We start from the raw sequence: 9,947 nt of genomic DNA, 5'->3' as shown, positions 1-9,947 counted from the left end.
AAGATGGTTGGGCCTAGGACACTGCCCTGAGGAACTCCTGCAGCAATGTCCTGGGGCTGAGATGATTGGCCTCGAACAACCACTACCACAAACATGGGCATCAGGCAAGGACAGAATCTGGCTCAACGGTGATACTCCCTCAGTTGAATAACCTACAAACACTTGTGATCTCAGATCCTGCAAGAGGAATGGACATTTGGACAATGTACCTTTGGGGATGCATGCCATCAGTCACCACCTTCAGAAGGCAAGGGAAGAAATATTTTGGGAAGAGGGCCGGGCGTGAGCGGGAAGGAAAGAAAAACAACTATTTAAAAAAAACCTTGCACAGCATTCAAACACCATGGATGAAAAAAATTGACATTAATAACGTACATGGCACTGTAATGAAGCCAATTTAGTTTGATTTCACCAATGTGAAATATTAAGATCACAATTTTGCCAGTATTTAAGAGTACATTTACATTACAACTGCAGTTTAGGCATGAAGCAATTTTCTTGGCACCAGCATTACAATTTGTAAATGTAAGTGAAGTCTAAATCCAGAGTCTGACCTGACACTGCAGACGCCATGGAGGAGCTGGTCTTCACTTTAGAGTCAAGTTGATTTATACTACAAGCTAAGCTTTAGTACAAAACATATCTCCTCACAGAAAATACGTGGAGCTCCTTCAACAGTTAATTGGCCAACACGCATCATTGGAAGCGGAACGGAGTCATACAAACCAGACGATCTCAGGTTCAGTGCCTGATCTGTGCGGAGTTAATTAATACCAGTCAGCACAGCAAAAGGCACACTGCAATCACTCTCAGGGCCCTTTGGGATTGGAGAAGTGAAGAAAATCACTACTGCCAGAAAAGGCACACATGGGAGAGGACAGCATCTGGTACAGTTATTGACGTTGAATATACAAGTTCCTAATAAGATTCAATTTTAGCATATATAATAAACCAAAGTACAGAACCTCTCACCTATCAATTGCTGAACAAACATGGGGGAGGATAAACTTGATATGGTAGCATTAACATGGATGTGGCTTATCAATAACCAGAATCTGCCTTGGGCAAAGAGCCCAAAGGAGACCTACTATTTTCTTCCTAAAATTTAAGTAACTGTTCCCAGAAACCTTGCCCGTGACAGGCAGTCAAACATCACAGTTGCTCAACCAAGGCACCAGTCCAAGGCTCCAGCCAATGTTTCCACTTCATTTGGTTTAGGAGGAAGAAATGTAAACAAAAAAAAAAAGAGGCATTTTAGGCTCATCATCAGGGTGTGAACATTCATTAGAAGTATTTGAAGTAGCAAATTGGGAGCCTTCAACCTACACAGAATTCAGCTCACTCTGCAATGAGGATTCCTTTTATTTGTTAATTCTGTTTTTAAGATTAATAGAAGAAAAGATTCAACCTACACAAGTCATCGTTAGACACTGGAGATATTTTCTGCCTTTAAGGGGTTGGGACACCCCCTGGATGAAAAATTCTATCTACCAGTAGTCAGCAAATTTTACAACTTAAATGATATTTGATCAGTGTGGTCAACCACCCAGAAAAACTGAGCAAACTAAATAAGTACGTTGGCCTTTAGTATTTAAGGAACCAAGGGTCAAACCTCAGTAGTGTCACCTACGCTACAGCTCTGATTCCCTGTTCTTCCCCTACCTAAAGAGCAGAATGGCTGCTGGATTTTTCTCTCTTCTAACTCTCACCTCCTCTCCTGAAGGTGCAGACTCATTCCGATCTGCCCCCCTCACCCAACTGTGAGATATTCTACTGTGAAGAGCATCACAGCAGAGCTTGATCCTATCACCAGCTGTTATCTGCATACATGCATGTTCGAGCAGGAGTCATTGGATAACAATCAGGAGGAAATCTCCCAATCCACTTTTTCCTGTTCTGGCTCAGATTTACTGCTGCCACTCCAATTAAGATGAGCTAACTCAGCCAGACCAGGGATTGAGGCAGCACCCTCCTAATCTCTACAGCTCAGTATTAAACATATGGTGCATTCACCCATTAAGAGAGACACTGGGGGGTCATTTTAAACATGGGCTTTGTAATTGAAAAAGATAAATTGATTACTGGCTTTTCAAATGATGGACCTCAAAACTTATTACTTGGGATCATTGGAAAGGTAATTGGGAGTGCAAGACACAATGCAAGTGACAAAAAAAGTGTAGAGCTTTCAGTAAAAACCAATGCAACAAGTGAAATAAATCTACAAAAGAGACAACTTATGATTTTGTCCCCAATCTATACAGGGTGCAACAAGTAATGCTCTACCACTTCCATTATGCAATGGTATCAATTGTGTTACAGTTATTACCATATTGTGTTGCATTTATTATGTTTTTGTATTTCTGAGCTGCCCTGTTTTGCACGATCTCGCCCTGTCCCTCCTGACAGTTCACTTGGGAATTCTAAAAATCAAAAATAAAATAAAGGCTCTGGAGCAATGAAATAATACAGGCCCGATTTTAACCCAGGGCCAGTTTTGGATGGGTAGGCAGCTGAGAGAGTTAGAAACTCACCTGCTGCTCCGGGAATGAAGCTCAGGGTAATTTATCTCCCCGGCCCACATTTAAAATCCCACTGGTTGACTTCCCACCCATTCCAGTCAGGAAGTTAGTGGGAAGCGGTGGAAAATCTTGCAGCCCAGAGGCTACCTGCCATCAGATAGGCGGCTGGGCTAGTTGTCGGGGTTGTCAGCGGCAGGGAGGCCTAAGCTTACCTTGGGCTCAGAGGAGTATACCTGATCCTACTGGCCCCACAAGTAAAAAAAAAATGGCCTCAGTCCAGTCTTCACCTGCCGGGAAATATACTATGGCTTCCCATTCAGTCAAAATTGCAGTCGGGTCCTGACACATCGGTACCTGATGTGTCTGTTAAGAAGGACACCAGCTTTCGTTGGCTTTCCTTGGCGCCAGCTCAGCCGAGCAGGTTAAATTCGGCAACTGCCAGCTCCAGCGGCTTCAGGGCAGATGAGTAACCTGGCTGATTCCAACTGCCCGGTTTCCGCAGGGTTAAAATTGTCCCCAAAGTGTCAGGCTGGAGAATTTTAGCTGTGAGAAAAGATTGGATAGGCTGGGGTTGTTTTCTTTGGAACAAAGGAGGCTGAGGGAAGATTTAATTGGGGTGTATAAAATTATGACAGGACTAGATAGAGTGGATAGGAAGGACCCATTTCCCTTCGCAATGAGGTCAATAACCAGGGAGCGTAGATTTAAAGTAATTGGTAGAAGGATTAGAGGGGAGCAGAGGAGAAATTTTTTCACCCAAAGGGTGGTGCAGGTCAGGAACTCACTGCCTGAAAGGGTGGTAGAGGCAGAAATCCTCAACTCATTTAAAAAAGTACTTGTATGTGCACTTGAAGTGCCGTAACCTACAGGGCTGAAAAGGGGGATTAAGCTGGATAGCTCTTTTTTGGCCAGCACGGACATGGGCTGAATGGCCTCCTTCCGTGGGGTAACTTTCTATGATTTGTACATCCTCAAATCACGGAGGATCAAAATTAAAGCAAAAATCAGACAGGCATCTGACTTCCCCCCTCGACAGAAATGTTTTCCATTACTTTATAGCTCCAATTCCCATTTATGCATGTGATTTACAAGAAAGCTCGCAATGTCATGCATCATAAGTTTGCGTTTTTTTTTTAAACTTCTGTGATCAAACACATTGGCAGCAATTACAAAATAGCTCGGCTGCACAGCCTAATCAAAACAAGACAAACTGATTTATTGGACAACGGTTGCAATTGCCAACACTGCATGAAGGCACGATATTGACAACGACAAGAAGGATATTAAAGACAACCTGGAAATGGATTGTCCCAAATGCAGTTTGAGGCAAGTCAACTTTTAAATGAATACCACGAAACAAAGATGAAACTTATCCCAGCCAAATAATGCCTCCAATGAAGATCTTTGGCCAGTAATAGCAGCTAGCAGTGAAAATATAGATGACGTGAAAATAAGCATGAGCCGAAAATAGAGGTTTGTGTCTCCGCTCATCTGCTGCTAAAACCCTCATCTAGGCCTTTGTTCCTCTAGATGCGACTATTCCAATGCTCTCCTGGCCGGCCTTCCACCCTTCATAAACTTGAGCTCATCCCAAAACTCAGCTGCCCATATCCTAACTCGCACCAAGTCCCGTTCACCCATCACGCCTGTGCTCCCTGACTTACATTGGCTCCCAGTCCGGCAATGCCTCGATTTAAAAAATTCGCATCCCTGATTTTTCTTCGCTTCACCATTGACGGCCATAACTTGACTGCCTAGGCCCTAAGTTCTGGAATTCCCTCCCTAAACCTCTCTGTGGCACTACCTGATTTTCCTCCTTTAAAACACTCCATAAAACCTACTTCTTTGACCAAGCTTTTGATAACCTGTCCTAATAGCTCATGTGGCACCTTGGGATGTTTTACCACATTATTAGGTGCTATATAAATGCAAGCTGTTGTTGCTCCTATCTACTGTTAGAAGAAGCCAAGGTCCAGAAGATTTCACAGACTTTAAGCACTAAGTTTCTGTTTTGGGATTTTAAACCGGCAGAAACTGCGCAGGCAGCCATTTAAAATCGCCCGGGAGACTTATTCACCAACTGCTGTCTTCCATTTTAACCTGCTCTTCTGAGCAGGCGAGATGGACACCCATCGGAAACCAGCAGGGTCCTCCTTTACATATGCAGATCAGACTGATGATGTCATCAAGCCCGACTGCCATTTTAACCAATGGCCTGAGCAGGGAAGCCGTTGTGACTTTCCTGCCAGATAATACCATTGTGAAGAAGAGGCCAGTTTAAAATTTTTTTAAAAAACATTACTTTCCTTGTGGGGCCAAGGGAAGTAAGAATGGTCCCTTGGCCCCACAAGGGAAGTTTAGGCCTTCCCTACTCGGGCCATCCCCCTCTCTCCCGACAGAGTACCATGGACTATTCCCAGTGGCAGCCTCCTGCTGCCTGACATTTTGTTTCCACCTGCCAGCTATCTGCCATTTCCTGCCAGTGTTGGGCAACTAAACGGGGGTATGCAGACGAGACTTATGCTGCCGTGGTCAGGTGAGTTTACCCAGCCACCCAATTCCCGCCAGAGTTAAAATCGGGGCTGTAGGGTTACCATCGAGTGCTTCTAGGTCAGACCCAAGGCAAGGATCTCCCTGCTCAGCCCAACAATATGCCTTCAACCAAAGACAAACATCCCCTATTGCATCAGGGACAATCCCCCCCATATCAAATATCCTTATGACCATCAGGATTCTCTGTTTATGGGGAAGTCTGAACCGTGGAATTGCTCCAGCTAAAACCCATTTCACATAGGACCTTTGCAACTTTTAGAGGGAGTGACGTTTCGTCCCATTCCATGTGGGCTCGATAGAAACTCAAGTCTACAACACACCCGGGCTTTGTTTGAATATTGGAAAATAATTCAAATTTACAAAATGTGGCTGACTATCACATGAAGAGGGAACAGGATAGCCCGTATAGATTGTTTAAAAAACCTTTTGTTCCAACCAAAAGTTGACTACTCAGCTTTAGACATCCAAGAGATTAATTTTTTACTAATCCATCTTCCTAAAGGGAGCACAGATTTTATTTTTGTGACTCTGCAGTAGATCACACAGGCTGATTGGACACGAGTGCTTAAAATGTGGAGCTGTGTAAACTAATCGATTGTCCCACTGTAATATCCTTCATGTCACATGAAACAATCTTTTAAAAATTGGAACAAAATTCATGAATGCAATAATCCAATTATCCTCCAAAGTAAAACAGTCAAGACCAACTTTTACAATGCAATTCAAGTGATCCTAAGATTCAAAGTGCACTTCACAAACACAAAGGTATCCCAACATATTTGACAGCTTGGACACTGAGCAGTTTTATTCATAAAAATTGCCCCATTGCTTGTACAAAGCTGAGGTGACACCTGGTGTCCAACTATTTACATTACAACCATTTTACTTTAGGATTACTTCAAAAGTTGAAAATATTCCCCAGCAGATGAACGGGCTAATTCTCAATACCTTTAAATTTAATTAAACAAATTGCTAACAGACAAAAAGTCTGAGGTGCGGATTACAATTCAACAAACAAATAGTTTATCTATTTAGCTCACCTTTTCCCAATACAACATATACAATTTGTATCATGGACATTCCAACTTATTCAAAACTAAATAATTGCAAGATAATGTTCTGAAATGTATGACTTGAAGGTGATCAAGCTAAAACCTGTGGCTATTTAACATTGCAATCTACATTATTAAATCCTAACCATCTGTATATTTCACAAAGGATATTGCCATGATCCCAGGAGCATAAGGGACATTATAAAATATTTGGTAATCTATACTCTTATAATCATCAATCCCATTCTTATTCACATAACTCATCTACGACAAGTTGAGGAACATCCATGGTCACTAAATTTGAAAAGTTTATGAAGCAAGGATAAACCTATCCTCCTTAAAAATGCTGGCTCTCTTATTTCATGTTGACGATATAGAGCTCCTTAAACTGGCAAATATTTATGCAGCAGCACTCTCAGCAGTTCATTCTAGGTCAAAAGCACCTCTCTCCACTAAAGGCATTCTGTTTCATTCTGCATTACATTACAGATGTAAAGAGATCAGTGACACAGCAATTAGACCTATTCAAAAGTCCACCTCTCCCAATATTGTGCAACACAATGTCTCTACTCAAACTTAGGGGCCATTCATAATTGTCAAGAGTACAAATAAAAGCAAGCAATGGCCCAGATACATATTTTTACATATGAATGAATTTTTATGTTGGGGACAAAAAAGATTGCCATGCTTTAGTCCAAGAACCATTTGATCATATGCAAATATGTGAGGAGTTAAAATTAATTCTACACATTACGATGCAGAAAGAAACCCAGAAAAACGATGGCAATCTCAGACCATACCAAAACAGCAAGTTGACATCTGAAATTTAGTGTCCTATAAAACTTAAATTAGTACAGAAAGGCATGAGTTTGTGAAATTAAAAATGATGTGGAGACGCCGGTGATGGACTGGGGTTGACAATTGTAAACAATTTTACAACACCAAGTTATAGTCCAGCAATTTTATTTTAAATTCACAAGCTTTCGGAGGCTTCCTCATTTACCTGAGGAAGGAGGAAGCCTCCGAAAGCTTGTGAATTTAAAATAAAATTGCTGGACTATAACTTGGTGTTGTAAAATTGTTTACAAATTAAAAATGGACAGAGGTCCTGCTGGGTTGAGCATATATGCTGCATCATTGGCCCGCTTATCCACTTCACAAAGAATAAACCTTTCTCCACAGCCAAATCCTCATTCCTTCAGGAGAAATCTAGAGAATTAGGACAATCCCAAACTCATCTCCACAAAAAAAAACTGCCTCCTTCAACCCTCTTACCTGCCCTCTCCATCCTCACTCCTAAAACTGTGCGAGGACCTCATGGATTTTGTTCGTGAAACTGAGGCTCTTTGGCTGCTCCACCCTCCTTTGAGCCAACCTTCACTCCCTAAAGCACAAGGTTCTGCTGTCCTCTACAAGACCCACACCAGTTCCCATGACAACAACTTGCATTTTACAGTGCCTGTAAAAACGTCCCAAGGCGCTTCACAGGAATGCTATCAAACAAAATTTGACACCGAGCCGCATAAGGAGATTAGGACAGGTGACCAAAAGCTTGGTCAAAGTATATTTTAAGCAGCATCTTAAAAAAGAGAGAAGGATAAAGAAAGAGAGCGATGAAGGCATGGTCACCAATGGTGCAATGATTAAAATTAAGGTCTGCAAGAGGCCAGAATTGGAGGAGCAGAGAGATCTCGGTGGGTTATAGGGCTGGAGGAGGTTACACAGATAGGGAGGGGCGAGGCCACAGAGGGAAGTTGAAAACAAGGATGAGAATTTGGAAAAAAAAATGTTGCCGGACTGGGAGCCAACGTAGGTCAGCGAGCACAGCGATGATGGGTGAACAGGACTTGGTGTGAGTTAGGATACAGGCAGCAGAGGTTTGGATGAGCTCAAGTTTATGGAGGGTAGAAGATGGGAGGCTGGCTAGGAGGGCATTGGAATAGTCAAGTTTAGAGGTAACAAAAGCATGGATGAAGGTTTCAGCAGCAGATGAGCTGAGTAAGGGGTGGAGATGGGTGATGTTACAGAGGTGGAAGTAGGCAGTCTTGGTGATGGAGCAGATGAGGTCAGGGTCAAGTAGGACCCTTCTGAACACAGCCTGACCACTCAACTATCGCTCCACAACCCAACATCTAGTAACATTGTAAACTGTTCCTTGCCCACAAGCATTGTCGTCCTTCAAAAAACTCACCCTTGACCTCACTGCTTGTCCAAGATCAGGTTGTAGATCAACCAGGACGTTCAAGTTACCACGGGAAAGAACAAAGCCATTCTATGTGGCTTCAGTCAGGAACTCTGCACCCAAGTCAAATTTCATCTCGCCAGCTACTTACTCTGGCTGAACACAATGGGAGCATCTGAATGCTCTGTTTGAGCCTTCGAAATCTACACCCTGCCCATCACTGTCTATTTCCACCTCAACTTCAGATACCTCTATCCTTTCGTCACCCCTCCCCACATTCAAAGTCATTCATATTACCACCTCCAGGGTAAACTTCTCCAATGCTTACTTGTGTAGATGCCAATCTCCACTCTACATAAACAGACTCATCCAAAACCTCACCACTTCTATCCTAAACTATACCAAGTCCTGCCTCCTATTAACCCTGTCCTCACCCACCTCCATTCACTCTCATCCCCCAGTGCATTGAAGATTTCAAAATCTTCAAACACTTTTGCAGAGACCACCATATCCTGGCTGCATTCTTCTTATGGAATCATACAGCACAGGAGGCCTTTCGGCCCATCATGCCTACTTTTTAAAGTGTTACCTAATTAGTCCCACTCCACTGCTCTTTCCCTGCAGCCCAACAAATTGTCCCTTTTTAAAGTATAAATCCACTTCCCTTTTGAAAGTTACCATTGAATCCGCTTCCACCACCCTTTCAGGTCTGTAATCTCTTACAGTCCCATGTCTCCAGTCACCCTTCAAAATTAGCTCAGTGTGTCCGCCCTTAAATTGGCTCCACCATCAGTGGCAGAGCCTCTGGCCAGCACACCCCTGCACACTGCGGTTCTCTCCCTAATCTCCACTGCCTTGATACATCTCTCTCCAAGTCTCAGAACTTCTCTTCGATAGTCCCCCAACTCCTATTTCTCCTCTCCCTCCCATGAATCACACTATGTTTAAAAAGTACTGTACACTTGTAAGTTGTCAGCTTATGAAATTGTACTGTTTATTTTTGAAGCACAGGAAGATATATTACTACTGTTGCACCAAATGCTCAGTATCTCCCTACCCACCCATCTTATCCACTGCACACAAGTATCAACCTGAATATACTATGACATTACATTCATTTTACCAGCACGTACCAGCCGAACAGTATGTACACACACAACTAACTACATACATAATGTTAACAGGCACATACAAGATCATTTTTGGAATGCATTTGCACATTTCATCCAGAATTTGAATAGCCATACCAGAAAGGTGATGCCCTTTGCAGAGATACGCGATAGCTAAACACTTAAAAACTTCTAGTTAGCAGAAAAATCTTAATTTGCCGCTTTGGCACAGCTCAATCAGGGGTAAAAAGACATTGCATCAGAGCACTTACAGCTGTCGAGTCCTGGAGTTAGTAGATTATCTCAGTCAGGAGCTCTTTACCCAACAAATGTTGCATGTGGTCAATCACCTCCCTTAAAGAAAGTCCACAACTGTGCAACCTGTACATGGTGTATTGTAATGAGCAAGGTCCATAGGGCAAAATACCCTCTTTCAATCCATTCCTCCTGCTGTTATGGCTACTAGGCTCAGCATCAGTAATCTATTATTGGTATTCACCACACTTGCCTGCAGAGCTAAAACACTAAATGA

The sequence above is a fragment of the Heptranchias perlo genome, chromosome 8 (assembly GCF_035084215.1).
Source record: "Heptranchias perlo isolate sHepPer1 chromosome 8, sHepPer1.hap1, whole genome shotgun sequence".
Classification (NCBI taxonomy): domain Eukaryota; kingdom Metazoa; phylum Chordata; class Chondrichthyes; order Hexanchiformes; family Hexanchidae; genus Heptranchias; species Heptranchias perlo.
The sequence above is the reverse complement of the archived record's forward strand: the minus strand, read 5'-3'. Positions refer to the sequence as shown.